Here is a 15,843-nt window from a genome sequence, read left to right as displayed (position 1 = left end):
CCAACATCAGTTCGTCCCATTTTCAACTCAAGCGTACTGCCTTGGGACATCACGTTCTCTGCAGTGGTGGTATCGACTTTGAAAGACACCCTTACTGGGGTTGCTCTTGCTCCAGCCTTTGAGAAAACCAAGCACTGTCCCTTCAGGGCGCCTCCCGAGCACGGCCTGTGGCTGTTAGCCAAAGGGGCCTGTCACTGCAGGTGACGCTGCAAGGGCTCACGCAAGTAGTTACGTAAGAGCGCCGCATGGAGCCGCCATTGGCTGAGCGCTTTGGAGAATGGACAATTAGCATGGACCCGGTATCCCAGCCGCCTTACTTGTCATTGGCTGGAGGTCGAGGCAGGGCAGCATGGGACCCCTCCCGGAGCCAGACGCAAGCCGGAAATCCAACCTTGATCGGACCTGGGCTCCCGAACCGGAGACCTGCTAATTCTCGTGACTGGACGCATAAAGCCAAACAGTGGCTTGATTTTTCTCCCAGGTCAAGGACAACGGACCTTTTCTAAGTAAGATTGCTCTCAGATCACAGGTTCGGAGCCATGTTTACCATTAATTACAAGGTGGCCCCTGGCCTAGGAGAGAGTCTGTGAAGCTTGGTGGAAGGTTACGAGAACGTGCTTTGAAAAAGAGGTTAAGAACGTATATACACCCCGTTTCCTTTCTGTGTGTATCTTAGACATGGGCCTTGACCTCTCAGGGCCTTGGTTTCCTCTTCATACATGAAGATGGTAACATCTACTTTTTAGAGTCGTCACCAGAATTCAGCGATCGGGGGTGTGGAAGTCCTACCGACGGCCATTGTGATCAGGAGCGGCCCTGCATCATCAGAAGAGGGGAATCGGAACCTGGCCACGCTGCCCAGGACAGAGCCAAGCGTATGCAAGGAATCAGACCACCCCTCACTGCTTTCAGTGTTAATATTTGATCATTAGGGGCGCCTGGGTGGCGCAGTCGGTTAAGCGTCCGACTTCAGCCAGGTCACGATCTCGCGGTCCGTGAGTTCGAGCCCCGCGTCGGGCTCTGGGCTGATGGCTCGGAGCCTGGAGCCTGTTTCCGATTCTGTGTCTGCCTCTCTCTCTGCCCCTCCCCCGTCCATGCTCTGTCTCTCTCTGTCCCAAAAATAAATAAACGTTGAAAAAAAAAATTAAAAAAAAAAATTTGATCATTAAAGTTCTGCTCACTGTGCCCTGCTTGGGGACACCTGCTGCATCGGTGGGTTCTCGAGACTGGCCGCGTGTTACAATCGTTTGGGGAGCTGTAAAAGATCTCACTACTCAGGCCCATCGATGCCATCAGAACCTCTGGGGTGTGGCCCAGCGACGGGTATTTGTAAAAGCTCCCCGATAGGGTTGGGACCAGGGGAAGGCGAACGGGCCACCTCGTGTGCACAATGTAAGGGGGAACCCCACAGTCAGGTGCCGCCCGCTTGCAGGGCCCTGAGAGTGCCCCCTGGGTACCTCTCTCTGCTCGCCCTGGTCCTTAGATCTGTTCCCCAGGTGATTCCAATGGTCAGTGAAGGTGCCAGTAATTGGGTTTTTTGTTTGTTTCTTTGTTTTAAAATTTATTTATTTTGAGAGAGAGAGAGAGAGAGAGAGAGAGAGAGAGTACAAGCAGGGGAGGGCAGAGAGAGAGAGGGAGAGAGAGAATCCCAAGCAGGCTCTACACTGTCAGTGCAGAGCCCTTTGCGAGGCTCAATCTCATGGACTGTGAGATCTTGAGCTGAGCTGAAATTCAGGGCCGGATGCCTAATGGACCGAACCACCCAGGCACCCCAAGTGTATGTTTTTAAGGAATCTCCACACCCACTGTGGGGCTCAAACTCACAACCTCACATCACGAGTGGCTCTTCTGATGATACAGCCAGTCAGGCACCCCAGGAGGACTTACCCTTCAACGCATCTCACGGCACGTTTTTTCTCGACCTTTCTCAGAGGGACCCCCTGTACTCCGGTGACCAAAATCGCCTTGCAAATAGCACTGGGCTTTCCACCAGAAGGGTCTACTTAAACAAACAAACAGACCAACCAACCAAAAACCAAACCCTCTTTTCTCATAGCCCCTGATGGTTACGTGTATCGTGTGCGACTCCATTAGGTTCTTCCCGCGAAAGTAGGCATCACGTTCGCTCGCTGTTATGATATCCCATCGTGTAGAAAAGGGCGTGACACGTAGAGGCATTTTCCAAAACAAGAATAGGGGCGCCTGGGTGGCCCAGTAGGTTAAGCGTCCGACTTGGGCTCAGGTCATGATCGCTACTGCTCGTGAGGTTAAGCCCCGCGTCAGCCTCTACGCTATCAGCACAGAGCCCGGCTTTGGATCCTCTGTCCCCCTCCTCTCTCTCTGTCCCTCCCCCGCTCTCACTCTCTCCTCCCCCCTCTCTCTCAAAAATAAATAAAAACATTAAAAAAAAAACACCCAAGTATATGAATGAATGAATGGACCTAGACTCTATTTTGTCTTCTCCCTTTGCCCTCGTGGTCTGATTTCGCCAGCCTCGCATCCACACCTTGCACGCAGTAGGAGCACAGAAAACACTGAATGGAGTCCAGGGCAAAGCACCCAGCGCCCCCCGTCTCAGCCTGCGAGTCACTCAGAGATGCTCTGGAGAAAAGGTGCTGAGAAGCTCGCAAGCCCTTGTGCCAAAAAGCCTGGTGCCGAAAACAGGAGCCTGCTACCCACAGGTGGCCGGCAAGGCTGGACCAGGCTGCGCTGGAGACTGGGGGGGAGAGGAGGCCTGGGGAAGCTCCCGGGCTCCTGTGGCCCGGAGGGGAGCAGAGAGGAGGCTTCCTCTTTGCTCTCCACTTGGCCTCCTAGGGCCCGAGGTAGAGTCTTGGGGGGAAAAAGGTTGGCGGAGGGGCCCGAGGCTCAAGTTAACATCAGATAGGTTACCAGCTGCCTGTCTTTGAGGACCTTTATCTATGAAAGAGGCCCCGTGATTCAGACCCGTACAGCAGCCAAAATCTTTTCTTTATTAAAATGCTTTGTGCTCCAGGATACCAGGGTGTTAAGCTGATCTGTCTCTGAGAGTGTGTTTGCCGAGAGCGCACTATTAGATACTTTGTCTCCTTTAAAATAATACTAAGAGACGGCTTTGCATCCCTCGGCTCCTGCCCTGTGTGGCTGCCTGCAGAACGGCGCCGGGACAACACATGGCCCTTCGGAAAGGGCCTTGAGGGACCACGAAATGAGGTCTTCCTGACTGCCTCGGTCCCCGGCAGTTTGCAAGCTGGAGAAAAACCAACCGCTTTGATCCTGAACGTGTCATTTGTGAAGACAGCGTCATCCCCCAGAATGAAGATGATGCCCGAGTGTCGGCATCTCTTGTTGCAGATGCTACCGAGCGGCTCACGGTAGCACTCCTCGTGGATAAAATATTGCATCGGGATCATTTATTTATAAAGAAAATAGTGTCTATCCTGGCATCATGACCTCCTCCATCTCTCACCCCGTGTTCAAACCCATTCGTATTTGGAAGCTAAAACGTATACATCTGATTATCCCTCGGCACCTCGTGATTTAAAAAAGGAAGAAGAAGGGGAGGGGGGGTAGAAAAAACCCCGACAGCAAATCCTTTAAAGGGATTGCTTTTTATGGGCTCCGTGCACAGAGTTTTGTGTTTCTCTGAGCATGTAAAGGCATCTCATAACACACACAGTGTCAGTATCCTCGGCAGGCTGGAGTCGTAAATAACCACCCTCTTAAGCGGCGCGATATGTATTATTTTTCTCCTGTGAACCTGGGGCCTCCCACACACGATTCTTCCATTGCAAATAATAAAATGTGGGCGAGATCAGGGTTCCTAATTCAAGAATAAACCAGAAGAAATGTTGTATTTAAAACTGCATGAACGCTGGGGTTTTCAGAGCGACACCAGCGAGCAGCGAGCGACGTCTCTTTCTGCCCAAATCTGAACCGCCTAAGCCCTGCACTTCGCCATTTAAATATCTCTTGCTTGGGTTACCACAAAGAGCCTTTGTACAATATTCTGCAAAGCCGTAGGCATAGGATTATGTGTTCTTACATGTCTTATTTTAGGCATCAGCAGCAAAGTATACCAAAGGCAAATTTATGTTTAGAACTATCAATAAAACATAACAGAGAGTCTGCTAAATTAGTAATCATGGAAAACCCGCCCGGTTCTCTCTCACGCGCGTTCTCGCTCTCTCTTCTCTTTTAATATTACAAAGCAACTTTTAAAGTATTTGCCTTTGGTGTGAGGGTGGTCTCGGAAGACGACGTGTACTTAAATATCTCAGAGGTACCTGAAGGCCTTATTTTTGGACGGGGAGCGTGTCAAGGGACAGCTCAACAAAAATCTAATAATGGTTTTAAGTTAAATGCCTTCAAGTTAAATACCGTCAAGGGCTCTTGCGATCAAATGTCCGTCACGAAAGGCGTAATGTATCGGCAAGATGGGAAAGATACTGTTTGTCAGCAGTTGTGATCAACGCAAATGAAAAGACAGTCTTGCCCAGGCCTCGACGAGCTGCGTTTCAATCTCACGGACACCAGGAGACGGCACATGAAACTATTTAGCCAAGAGGGAAAACCATGCCCCGTCTTACCGCCAGGCCGCTGGATTTTCTAAGGGGAACGTGAACAGGAAAGGCCACAGGGAAGATGCTCTCTCTGAGGCAGCGGAGGGTGAGGTCCTGGCAAAGAAGAAAGCCCTTTCTTTGTGATGGGTCTCACACTCGGAGGGAGAGCTTTTCCCATCAGGGGGGCGGCTGGTGGAGGGGACAGCCATCTGGTCCCCCCAGCAGGCAGCATGCAGACAGGCGTCTGGGTGTGGTTTCTCTTTGGTGCCGGAATCATTTGCAAGAGGCCGAAGGACTAGGAAACACAGACCATCATCTCCCCGGGCTGCTGGGCTGTGAGCGCTGGAAGGCAGGCTTCCGAGATCAGTTGGCAAAGTGGTTTTCGTTTTCCTTCGAGCCTCAGAACTGTGTCTTCCCTCAAAATATTATGCAGAACCCTGATTATAAAAGAGAGAAAAGCAGGATGGTCTGGTTAAGGTGGGGCTCGGGGGGCTCGGAATCCCACCCACCGAGCCCCCGACCCTCCTCCTGCGAGGGCTTCTGAAGGGCGCCTAAGGGCTCAGCAGAACCTAATTGCAAAACCACTGCCCGTTAACTTCCCTTGCCCCCAATCACAGAGGAAGGAGGGAAGGCTCAGTGAGGGGGAGCGACTTGTGCAAAGTCACACAGCTCACTAAGGGCAGAGAGGGACTGGCAATGCCCCCAAGGGCTTTGCATGCGACAGTTGTTAAGATTCAGAGCAGACCACCTGTTCTGGTGGCCGGTGCCTTGCCCGCGACCATGCTTTGCCGCCTGCAGAAGCCGTGCATATATATCCATGCCCTTCTGTCTTTACCGCTGCTCCATTTTTCCTGGCAGCGAGCAGGACCACTTATTACTAAGCAGATTTAAAGATGAAAAATAGCCCTAGTGACTATTTGCACCTATCCTTTTTTTTTTTTTTTAAACACTGGATGCTTGCCATGTCTGTTTCATCCTTTCAGTTTCCCTTAAGGATAGAGAAGCTGGGGCTTCGGCTACCGTTTGGACTTCCCTGATGCTCTCGGCTCAACGCCTCCCCACAGTTCTTTCACCCCACTCGAGCCGTGTGGCTCAGGCCGCCCAGCTCTTGCGGGACGCCAGCCCGCTGACCTCAGTCGGCCAGCCTTCACACCGGATAGAACCACAGATACGAAATGCAGAAAGTGTGGCTCAGCCGTATTCCACCCCGAGGGGGACTGACAAGTTCCACCGGCAACCAGAAACCTCACTTGTCCATCCGTCGTACCCTTCCTTCCAAGGTGCGCAATCAACAGGGCACCGGGGCTTGGGAGTGGAGGGTTTGGGGTCTGGAATCATGTCAACAGGGTCACCACTAACTCTTGACTTAGAGCGAGTCAGTCCGTTGCTCCTTATGTCTCAGTTTTTCCATCGATCGACGGAGGGCGATAACGGTACTTGTCTCAGAGAGCTTGGGGAGAGCTGAGTTTCCAGCACTTGGTCCTGGAAAATCATCCTTCATGTTTCACTCCGTCCCTCAGTTCAGGAATGCGATGCTGTGTGTTAGCAGGGAGGGGGCAAGAGGCTACAGGAGAGTCAGGGCAGATGAGGGCCAGGAGGGTATTCACCTCGTCCCCAGTTCATTCCGTGTGGAAATGCCAAATGGAGCTCCCTATACCTGGTCAGTACTCTGTCTGTGCAGGTGGATTCCTGTCCAGGGCTGGGGACTCTGGGGGCCCTAGTGAATGCACCCCTGTAATCTTCTGCTCGGCCTAGCGTCTCTACACATTCCTGAGTCCCTTGGTATTACGAAATCTTAACAGTCTCTGAATCTGTGAGCATCTTTTTATCCAGAATACCACCTTCTGGGACGTCCGGGTGGCTCAGTCGGTTAAGCGTCCAACTCGTGGTTTTGCCTCAGGTTATGATTTCACGACTTTGTGGGTTTGAGCCCCGTGTCGGGCTCCGTGCTAGAAGCATGGAACCTGCCTGGGATTCTCTCTCTTTCCCCCTTTCTCTGTTCCTCCCCAACTTGCACTGTCTGTCTCTCTCAAAAATAAATAAACTTAAAAAAAATACCACTTTCCCATTGTGACTAGCATGCTATTATTTTCTTTCCATACCCCCTGCTAACTAGTTTGAGTTGGGGTTTTAGCCTTTGTAACCAAGGGAGCCCTACATTTAGATACATCTGCTCCCTAATTCCAACACCAGAGATGGAATCCCTTCCCTGTTGCCCCGCCCCCCCGCCATGTTTTACTGAAATACCACGTTGGATCGGGTTGATCTGTAGGCAGAAAAGAACTCATTGTCTCAAACATTTCCTGAGTGCCTCTAGCAAAGTAAGAGGCAAACAGCGATACAGCCTATCGAGGGCTCCTAAGGAGAGGACAGAGAGAGATCTGGGGGTTTGCAAAGGAAAGGGGATTGCTTCTAGCTTGGGGTCTTAGGAAAGGGTTCCCAGGGAAGGTGGCTTTGCTCTGGGTCTCGAGGAGAAGGGCACATCGGTGACAGAGGTTCTGGTCAGGACAGGGCCGGGTAGACTGGAGGCAGTGGCATCCCTGTATGAGCATGTTCAACGTGCAACATCACTGAGGGACAGATTGGGGTCTGTCCCTACTGATAGTAATAACACGTAACATTCCTTGAGTTCTTATTTGCCAGATTTCTCTTACTTGATTTACAGATACTCCTTCGTTGGATGCCCCCAGCACTCTGCAGACAGATCCTGAATTTGTTCCCCTTTCGCATGAGAGTTCACGTGTGTAAGTGGCAGAGCTGGGATTCCGACTTTTGCCAAGTCACCTGATGCTCATTACCGCGACATCGTGGCTCCCAACGCACAGGGCCCTGCCCTGGGGAGAGGCTGGGACAAAAGTGACCCTTGCCCTTCCGAAGCTCACACTCCAGTGTGTGTTGAGAAGAATGTAGATTTCACTCTTCTTTCTCGTGCCATTGTTTTTATGAATACCAGTTAGGTGAGAATACCAGTTCTATGAATACCAGTTACCTGGAGTGGTGTGTGGTTTTTGAGTTTGTGCCAGGACGTTTGTGGTTATATCTCTGGGACGTCAGCGGGTCTGATCATATTGGTTTTCACGTTTTGTCTGGGAGTGCTAACACAAGATTCTCTTTCTTCCCCTCAGGGGCGTGAACAAAGACACAGGAAGCGGTCCAAGCTGCTGAAAGTCCTTTTGGGACTGGGAGAGGAAAAGTTTGCTGACGTTAGAGTCATCACCAAGCACACGGAGCAGAAAAGTGAAGAGAGAAGCCGGATCCTGGTGACCTCACTGGGCTCCTGGATCATGCCTCACCTGAAGCAGATCCAGCCCTGGATTTTACAGTCACAAAAGTCAGTTTGAGTCAGGCGTCCATTGGAAGACGGAGCTTACAGTTCAGGAGGCTGCGGGGGCCACGGTTGGTTTGGGAAAGTCTCTTCCGAGTCCCAGTTTGCCACGCGGTCTTTTCGTGACCTCTCTTCTCCAGGTCTCAGGTTCTTTATCTGTAACATGAGAAATTCAGATAGAAACAGCAGTAATGATGAGGATGATGGTCACGATCACCACTTATCAGGCATGTTCTGCTTGCCACCTGCTCATCTGCTCTGCTGAGGGTTTGTATATGCAATATCTCACTTAGTTGGGGCAGCAGCCTCAGGAAGTAGTAACACAAGGCAGCTGATGCCCAGAGAGATTGAATCACTTGTTTAAGGCCATGCAGCACAACTGGTAAATAACAGAGCTGAGATTTACTTCAGGCATCTAACCCGATGGACCCTGATTTTTTTTTTTTTTTTTTTTTTTTAGAGACCAGCTTCTTCATGGTAAAACCCCTCTCATGGTCTAGGAGGGCTGGGGCCACCGCTGTCATTCATACTTTATTCTCCCAGCACCAAGCGTAATAGTCCGCAAAACGTAGACATCTAATACATATTGTTTGAATGAATGAATGAATGAATGAATGAGTGGCGAGATGAATTTCGGGAGCCCACGCGGCCCTAAAGTTCTTTGAAACCTGCCTTATGCTCTTAGCCTAATGAGGGCTCCCAGAAGATTTCTTGGGTGAAGGGCAAACCCCTTTCTCTTCCTCTGAACTAGTGTTTGCTCTACTAGCTGTCCCCCACTAATGAGGGGACACAACCCAAGGGGACTGTGTCTCCAGGCTAATTATTTTGTGGTTGCTCTGACCACACCATTCAAAATATTCAGGCTATAGTTGGTGTTTTACATCTTGCCACAGTTGCCCTTGTCAACTTCCAAGGGCATGAAGCCATGGCCCAATGGGCTAGCCCTTTCAAGGTCAGCTTCACAGCAAACACAAAGTTAATTGAGCTGGAATAATAATTTTTTCCCCCTTTACTTGATGTGCAGGTGACAATACGTAAAATATCGACATGCCTTAATACTTTTAAATTCAGTTGTTTGCTGATCAGCAGCTCTACTTAAATTGACCAATCTATCTTGCCCGGCTGGAGATCAAGGGATCAGCACTTAATTTCATTCCCTGAATAAAGAATTTTTTTTTTTATATCCACACGGAAATATCAGAACATGAAAGGTTAAATCAATATGGAGTTTTACATTGCTTAAAGGGCATTTGCATCAAAGCAGCCCTGAATGCAATTCACTTGTTTAATGAATTTTTTATGCTTATTTAATGAATTTCACAAAGGTTTGGTGTTTTTCATAAAATGGATAAGGACTTCCAGTTTTATGAAATAATAAAAATGGAACTGAAGTTATGAAATGAGCAATCTCATTAGTTAGGCATGATATATTCATATGAAAATGTACATGCCTTCCTGTTATTGCCGGGGCACCATTATGCGCACGGTAGCTTGTTATAATAGCACGGCAAATATTCTTCTAGTTAAGATATCAAGAAGTGACAGAAGGAAATTGCATTTTCTCCCCATTTCTAATAATGACATAATTAATGCTCATTTAAAATAATTACCTGGGCGTTGTTTCCCAAGAGGGCCGAGGCCTAACTCAACGGTAAACGCTCCCTGGGATACTTTTGCAACCCCGGCAACCCAAAAGACGTCCCATGTTTTTTAATTTGTTATTTGTGCAAGTCACAGTGATTGCCTCCCCGACAGTGATTTAACTGTCCTGGCGTCCCTGCGGAAAGCGCCAGACTCGATGTGTCAAATTGTCCCCATACAGAAGACATAGAAGAAATACCTGTGTCTGATGAAGAGATTGTGTGCGCGCGTGTGCACGTGCGTGTGTGTGTGTGTGTGAGAGAGAGAGAGAGAGAGAGAGAGAGACCGTTTGATTGACTGGTTGTGGTATCAGTTCTCCCTCCCTTGACTTTTTTTTTTTTTTTTTTTAAGGGGTCGCATATTGCTTTAGATCGCGGGCTTCCTGTTGTGTTGCCAGAATTTGGAGAACTGGTCAGGTACCGCGCGCTGACCCGCCCTTGACGTTCAGAGGTCAGAAAGCGTCCCGAACAACGATTTAGGCTTTGAAACGCAGCCCTGTGCCTGACAACTGTTGGACCACGGGCAAGTTACTTGACCTCTCTGAACCGCAGCTGTCAAATGAGGATCGGACTTGGTAGTTCCTGTCTCCCAGGGTGGTGGGCGAGACTCAGGAAGCCCGTGCGTGAGAAATGCTTAGCACGGCGTCTGGCATCCGGTAGACGCCCCGTAGCGTCGGCTGTTGCCATAGATGCTGTTGGTGGGAAACCGCGCCTGGCGTCTGCCGCCCGCTCCGGTACGGAGTCTGAACAGAAGTCATGAATCAGAGCTGCGCGGGGCCTCGCTGGGGAAACTTGAAACTTTCATCTCTCTCTCTCTCTGCCTATTCAAGAGGACAGGCAGCTGGAATGCTTCTCTGGCATTCAACACTGATATCAATCTCAGCAACATTAATAATACAGTGCAACCAAATTAATTGTGGCTTCTCTGATTTCACAGAGCAGACAAATTCAGATGAACAGTTCAGCGAGCATGTGCGGGGGCGCCCGGTGGGTGCTGGGCTCCAGCAGTGGGGCCCTAAAAAAAAAAAAAAAGACGAGGAAAAGCAGAGCTCTTCGTTCTCAAGGAGTCTGTCACGTTGTAGGGCAATTTGGAACAGGCAGGATACAATTTTATTACCAATAAAACTTCTTCTATCTGTATAGCACTTTGTAGTTTACAGAAACTTTTCAAGAATCGCGTTAAGTTGTGGGACCCACTGATCCCTCAGGACTCTTTTGACAGTAGATTGAAATAATTTCATTGGACACAGAGAGGTATTTAGTGCCGTGGTTAGCAAATTGGTTCCTGCAGTTAGAACTGAATTTCAGCATTGGCTTTGCATAGTTCCAGCTGTGTGGCCTCCTGTAAATCACGTAACCTCTCTGAGCATCACTTTCCTCGTCTTTCCAATGGAGATGATAAAAAGACCCACTAAATGTCCTGGCATAGAAGATACGTCTGTCCCCCCCTTTCCGCCACGCTCTTAAAACCCTGCGTCGGATGTGCCCATAATCCAGGTAGAAAGGAGAGTTGAAGAAAGTAATGGAAGATGCTACCCCCTAGTGGTGGAGTTAGGTAATTCAGAACTTCACAGCAAAGATAAGAGAGTGCGCCATTGCCTTTTGACAGCGGTGGTGGTTGGTAAATTTTTTACTTCATAAATTTAAAAAACAAAAAACCAAAACAAAACAGAACAACGTAACAAAGAAAAAACCCGACCGCAGGCCATATGGCTGACTGGAGTTCGAATTACTTCTGCTATTTTTTGGATTCGCTGATGTGTGTGTATGTATATTACGTACATGTATATATGTTATATGTGTGTATGTAATATTTATGTGTGTACACACATATGTATATGTAATATATATAAATGCATATATGTGTATATATACGTGTATATGTAATTCTTAAAGCTGTGCCATCTCATACTTTTGAAAGAGCTGACCATTACTGAATATCCAGACATTACGATTTTCTACTGATTCCAATACGCGGTCTACTGTGTAATAATAACACACAAAACAGTGAAATTATAAAAATATTCCTTCCCTTGTAGAGTCACTTTAATATTTATTTTTGAGAGAGGGAGAGAGAGTGCAAGGCAGGGAGGGGCGGGGGGCGCGGGGGGGGGTGGTGATCGGTCAGCACGGAGCCCGATGCGGGACTTGAACTCAACAAACTGGGACAGTGTGACCTGAGCTGAAATCAGACACTTAACCAACCGAGCCACCCAAGAGCCCCTTAATTTCACTTTTAATATAGAAACAGTAAAAGTACTCAATTTCTTCATCTTCCTCCAAATTTTCTTCTCTGGAGAATTAGGGTAAATCTCACTTAGTAAGTTACGCTAATGATAATAAACGTAATAATATTTCTTTCGGCTCAGGTCTCAACCCCCGAGGTCAGAGATCCTTCTAAGAGAGGACACTGCCTCTCCTCTCCGTCTTTTACCTTCACACGTCTGCATGCTTCCTTCCACACCTCCTGTTCTGGATCAGAGCATGCCTGAGATGTACCTGGAGACTTTTGTGACCAACGCAAGCTCCCTGCTCTAGGCGGGGGACTCCCCTGCACAACTGAGGGCCGCACCCTGGCATCTGTGTCACGAAAACGCTCCCCTTGTAATTCTGGTTGTCCCCCCACTCCCCGCCGAGATTCTAAAACTAGGATTCTAAAACAATCGGGCAAGCAATCTTGAAAGAATGTGGCACAGACTCTCAACAAAAATGATGAAGGGATAGACTGCTACGTTTTAAATCTGCCTCTACCCACGTCTGTATATTCAACAAGCAGCCCCTCAAGGTCAAGAATAGCCTCATTATTTTATAAGGGAAGCTGCCTCGAATCACAGGTGAGCTCCCCTGTCCCGCCCCGCACCTCCACGTCCCGCACTGGGTCTCCAGGTGCTTGCGCCCCAACCTGGCCATCATCCTGGACTCTGTCTCTCCCCCTGCACCCTCCCAGCACGCACCCACCCCCGCACCCACACGCACACATCAACAAATCCTGCTGGCCCTACCGCGGGAGTCTGTCTGGAAGCTGACCACTTCCCACCCCGTCCAAGCCTCCAGTTTGCCACCTCATTCAGCCTGGATCTTGCGGTAGCCTCCCACGTGCCTTGCCCTTCTCACTCTGTTCCCCTTGGTCCCTCCAGTCCCCCGAGCAGAAGCCAGAGTGGTGCTTTTAGATGCAAATCAGATCACATTACGCCTCTGCACAAAACCCATCTCATTCAGAGCGAACTCCTAAGTCCTTAGGGCAGCCTGGCTAGGGTCCGGGTCTCCTTCAAACTCGCGTGCACTCGCCCACTGTCCACGCGCCTTTCCCTCCCTGCCTGGGGCTCTCTTCCCCTTCTCTTCCACTTTCAGTCCCATCCGGGGGAATGCCTCTCCCTACCCTGTGCCCCGAAGCTGTTTTATTTTTCTTCGGAGCACTTAGAGTCACTTGGCAGAGTACATGTTTAGAATTTCCTTGTTTATTGTCTGCCTGACTTCTTCACTAGGATATGGGGGCTCCGTGCTCACTGCCTAGAGAGGTCTACACTGTAAGGGTTGGATGACCACTGTTGAAGGAGGGAAGGAAGGAAGGAAGGAAGGAAGGAAGGAAGGAAGGGAGGAAGGAAGGGAGGAAGGGAGGAAGGGAGGAAGGAAGGAAAGGAGGAAGGAAGGAAGGCAGGAAGGCAGGAAGGAAGGGAGGGAGGGAGGAAGGAAGGAAGGGAGGGAGGGAGGAAGGAAGGGAGGAAGGGAGGAAGGAAGGAAAGGAGGAAGGAAGGAAGGAAGGAAGGGAGGGAGGGAGGAAGGAAGGGAGGAAGGGAGGAAGGAAGGAAAGGAGGAAGGCAGGAAGGGAGGAAGGAAGGGAGGAAGGAAGGCAGGGACGCACGAACGAATGCTTGGGCCCCAGGATAACATTTGTTCAACGTCTGCAACTATTTCCCTGTCTCCGCCCGTCATGATTCAGGATGAATCTCCATCCCGGAGACTGGAGACCCGTTTCGATCGGGCCTTCTTTCTGACTTACTCTCCAGGCCTGGGGCGGGGAAGTCCGAAGCGTGGAGAGTGAGTTGAATGAGAGCAGACCCCAGGCCAGCCCCTTCACAGCCTCAGAGACACAGGCCGAAACAGAAGAGAAAGCGTCTAGTCCTCGGGCTTTTCCCCTCTCACTCGCCTTGTCCTCCTTCGCGTAGAGAGTCATTTGTAAAATTCAGCCCAACAAGGTTTCCAGCTAATTGAGGCTTTCCTGACTATCCTATGTGATGCATTGATTAAGCGCCCCTATATGCTCTGCGCCGCGACGGAGGGCTGGGAGGTAAAAAAAAAAAAAAAAAGTGAGCAAGAGGAGGCCTGTGCCCTGCAGGTGCTGACAACTCCAGCGGGGAGAGAGACAGACACACAAGGACTTCTAACCCAGGGCAGAAAGAAGACAGAGCTAAGTAGGCCTGACAGCCCTGTGCTCGGGGTCAAGAGGATCCATTACATCAACTCTTGTTTGGTCCAATTTATTACCACCACTATTACTAATCTAATAATCATTCTAGTAGGCCTGCCTTCTTTGATATCAAAGGCGTATTTTTCTACTGCCAAAATTAATGATAAAGGAAAACAATCCATTGGAATTAAAAGCAGTTGTGCTTGCTGGTTGTTGAGAGGGTCATGGGCTTCTCTTGGGCGGATGGTGGAGGGGGGGACTGGGGGTGGGGAGGCTCGTGAATATCCCGCGAAGGACCCGCTTCCCCAAGGACCCCTTCCAGCAGAGCATCCGGGCGCTTGCAAAAAATCAAAGTCACCCTGCGTCGGTCTCTATCAGCTCTGCCATTTAATGTTTAACATCTGGGAGGGAAAATATCCTGAAGCTTTTCCAAATACGCGAGGCCCTGCACTCCAGGTTTGCGGGGAGAATCCTAGGCAGGGGCGGCATCTCGCGTGCCAAGGAGGCCCGTGCCGGCCAAGGCGGGGTCCAGGAAGCCCCCCGCCACTCACGGGAGGATCTGGGCGGATGGATTTCTTGGAGCCCGGTTTGCCTCTCCGCGGTTCCTAGATCGCCAATCGGCCGAACAGCGGCGGGCGTTTTCCACTCGCACCTTCTGTTCCATTAGCCCTGGAGCCACATCGTCAAACAAGTCCCGGATCGCGGGAGGAACGGATCCGCCGCTAGATAGCAGGGCCAACGCTGAAAACGACTATGATGCAGTAGAAAGCCGGCTTTTCTCCTTTCCTGTGACTCATTAATGACGTTGGCGTGTTACGTTTCAGATGTCTCTGGTGAAAACGCCCACGGGGCCATCGAGTAATGGGGGTGAAGTGGGCGGGGCTTCAGGACCTGCAGGCGTTTCGTGGGAGGCGGGGCCTTGGCCAAGCAGGAGGCCCTGCCTCCGCATCGGAGACCAAACCATTGGCGACCTCGGTCAGCGGCCCGCCAGGCAGGAATGTGCTGGGCCCAGGCAGGAATTAGGAGCTTTCCCGTGATGCAACAGTCGCAGGAAACGTGCCCGGAGCCCACTAGAGGCGCAGTTTGCAAACACTCTTCCCGATCATCAAAGCGATCTCCCAAACTTGATACCTATTTGGCATTTACATCTGTAAACGGTCTGCCCCCTGAGGTGGTGTGTGAGGCCCGGTGACACAAATACGCCTTCCAGGTCGCGTGGGAGGCGCAGGGAACACTTTCATTGTACAGGCGAGGATGAGCTTATTTAGCGATTACCTGTGTGGTCAAAAGAGGCGGGGCGGGAATCCCAAGCCTAAATTCTTTCTCCAAGCGTAACATGCTTTGGTTTCTTCTCTGCCGTTTGGATATGCAACCGCGGGGCACTGGGGATGGCTGGAAATCTGGGGACGTCTTTCCCATCAGCGATAGGTCGCTCGCCCCCTCGCCCCGCATCTGGGTCGGTCTGGAACTACTCCGACCCACAGGGCGCAGTGAGACTGACGCCAGGCTAGCTCTGGGGGGTGTGGGTTGCAAGTGTGGACTGGTGGTTTCTGCTTCCTCTTTCTTGGAGTCCTGGGCTGCTTTGTGACACGTCTGACCAGCCAGCTGGAGACGGGACATGGGGAGAAGCTGGACTTTGCATGCAGAGGGGCAGGTCGGGCTGCACCAGCCTCGCAACCACCCTGCGAAGGGGCCAGGCCTGTGAGTGTTCACTCACACTCCACAGCCACGCTCCTCGGTCCCTCCAGACCATCCAGCTGCCAGCTGAGTGCCATGGAGGGGCCCCATTCGATGGCACATGGAACAGAAACCTCTCCCGCCTGAGCTCTGCCTGAATTGCTGACATATAAAACCACACGCAGTAATAACTTGGATGTTGTTTTAAGTCCTTAAATTCCAGGGAAATGTGCCATGCAGATAACCAAAACTCAA

At 50.5% G+C, this 15,843-nt stretch overlaps 1 long non-coding RNA gene across 4 annotated transcripts; it reads right to left on the bottom strand.

Annotated features, from left to right (window-relative positions):
- Window positions 1–4,514: 4,514 nt before the first annotated feature.
- LOC109494878 lies at window positions 4,515–15,439 on the bottom strand. Of its 4 annotated transcripts, XR_006590629.1 has the most exons (4): window positions 14,463–15,439; window positions 7,832–8,019; window positions 7,193–7,717; window positions 4,515–4,975 (listed from the first exon to the last, which is right to left on the bottom strand). It is a non-coding gene; the product is annotated as an uncharacterized LOC109494878 (long non-coding RNA). The 4 variants fall into 4 exon arrangements; XR_002738609.2 differs by having other exon boundaries at window positions 7,193–8,019; XR_006590627.1 differs by having other exon boundaries at window positions 7,528–8,019.
- Window positions 15,440–15,843: the final 404 nt, after the last annotated feature.

The sequence above is a fragment of the Felis catus genome, chromosome E2, assembly GCF_018350175.1.
Source record: "Felis catus isolate Fca126 chromosome E2, F.catus_Fca126_mat1.0, whole genome shotgun sequence".
Classification (NCBI taxonomy): Eukaryota; Metazoa; Chordata; class Mammalia; order Carnivora; family Felidae; genus Felis; species Felis catus.
The sequence above is the reverse complement of the archived record's forward strand: the minus strand, read 5'-3'. Positions and strand labels throughout refer to the sequence as shown.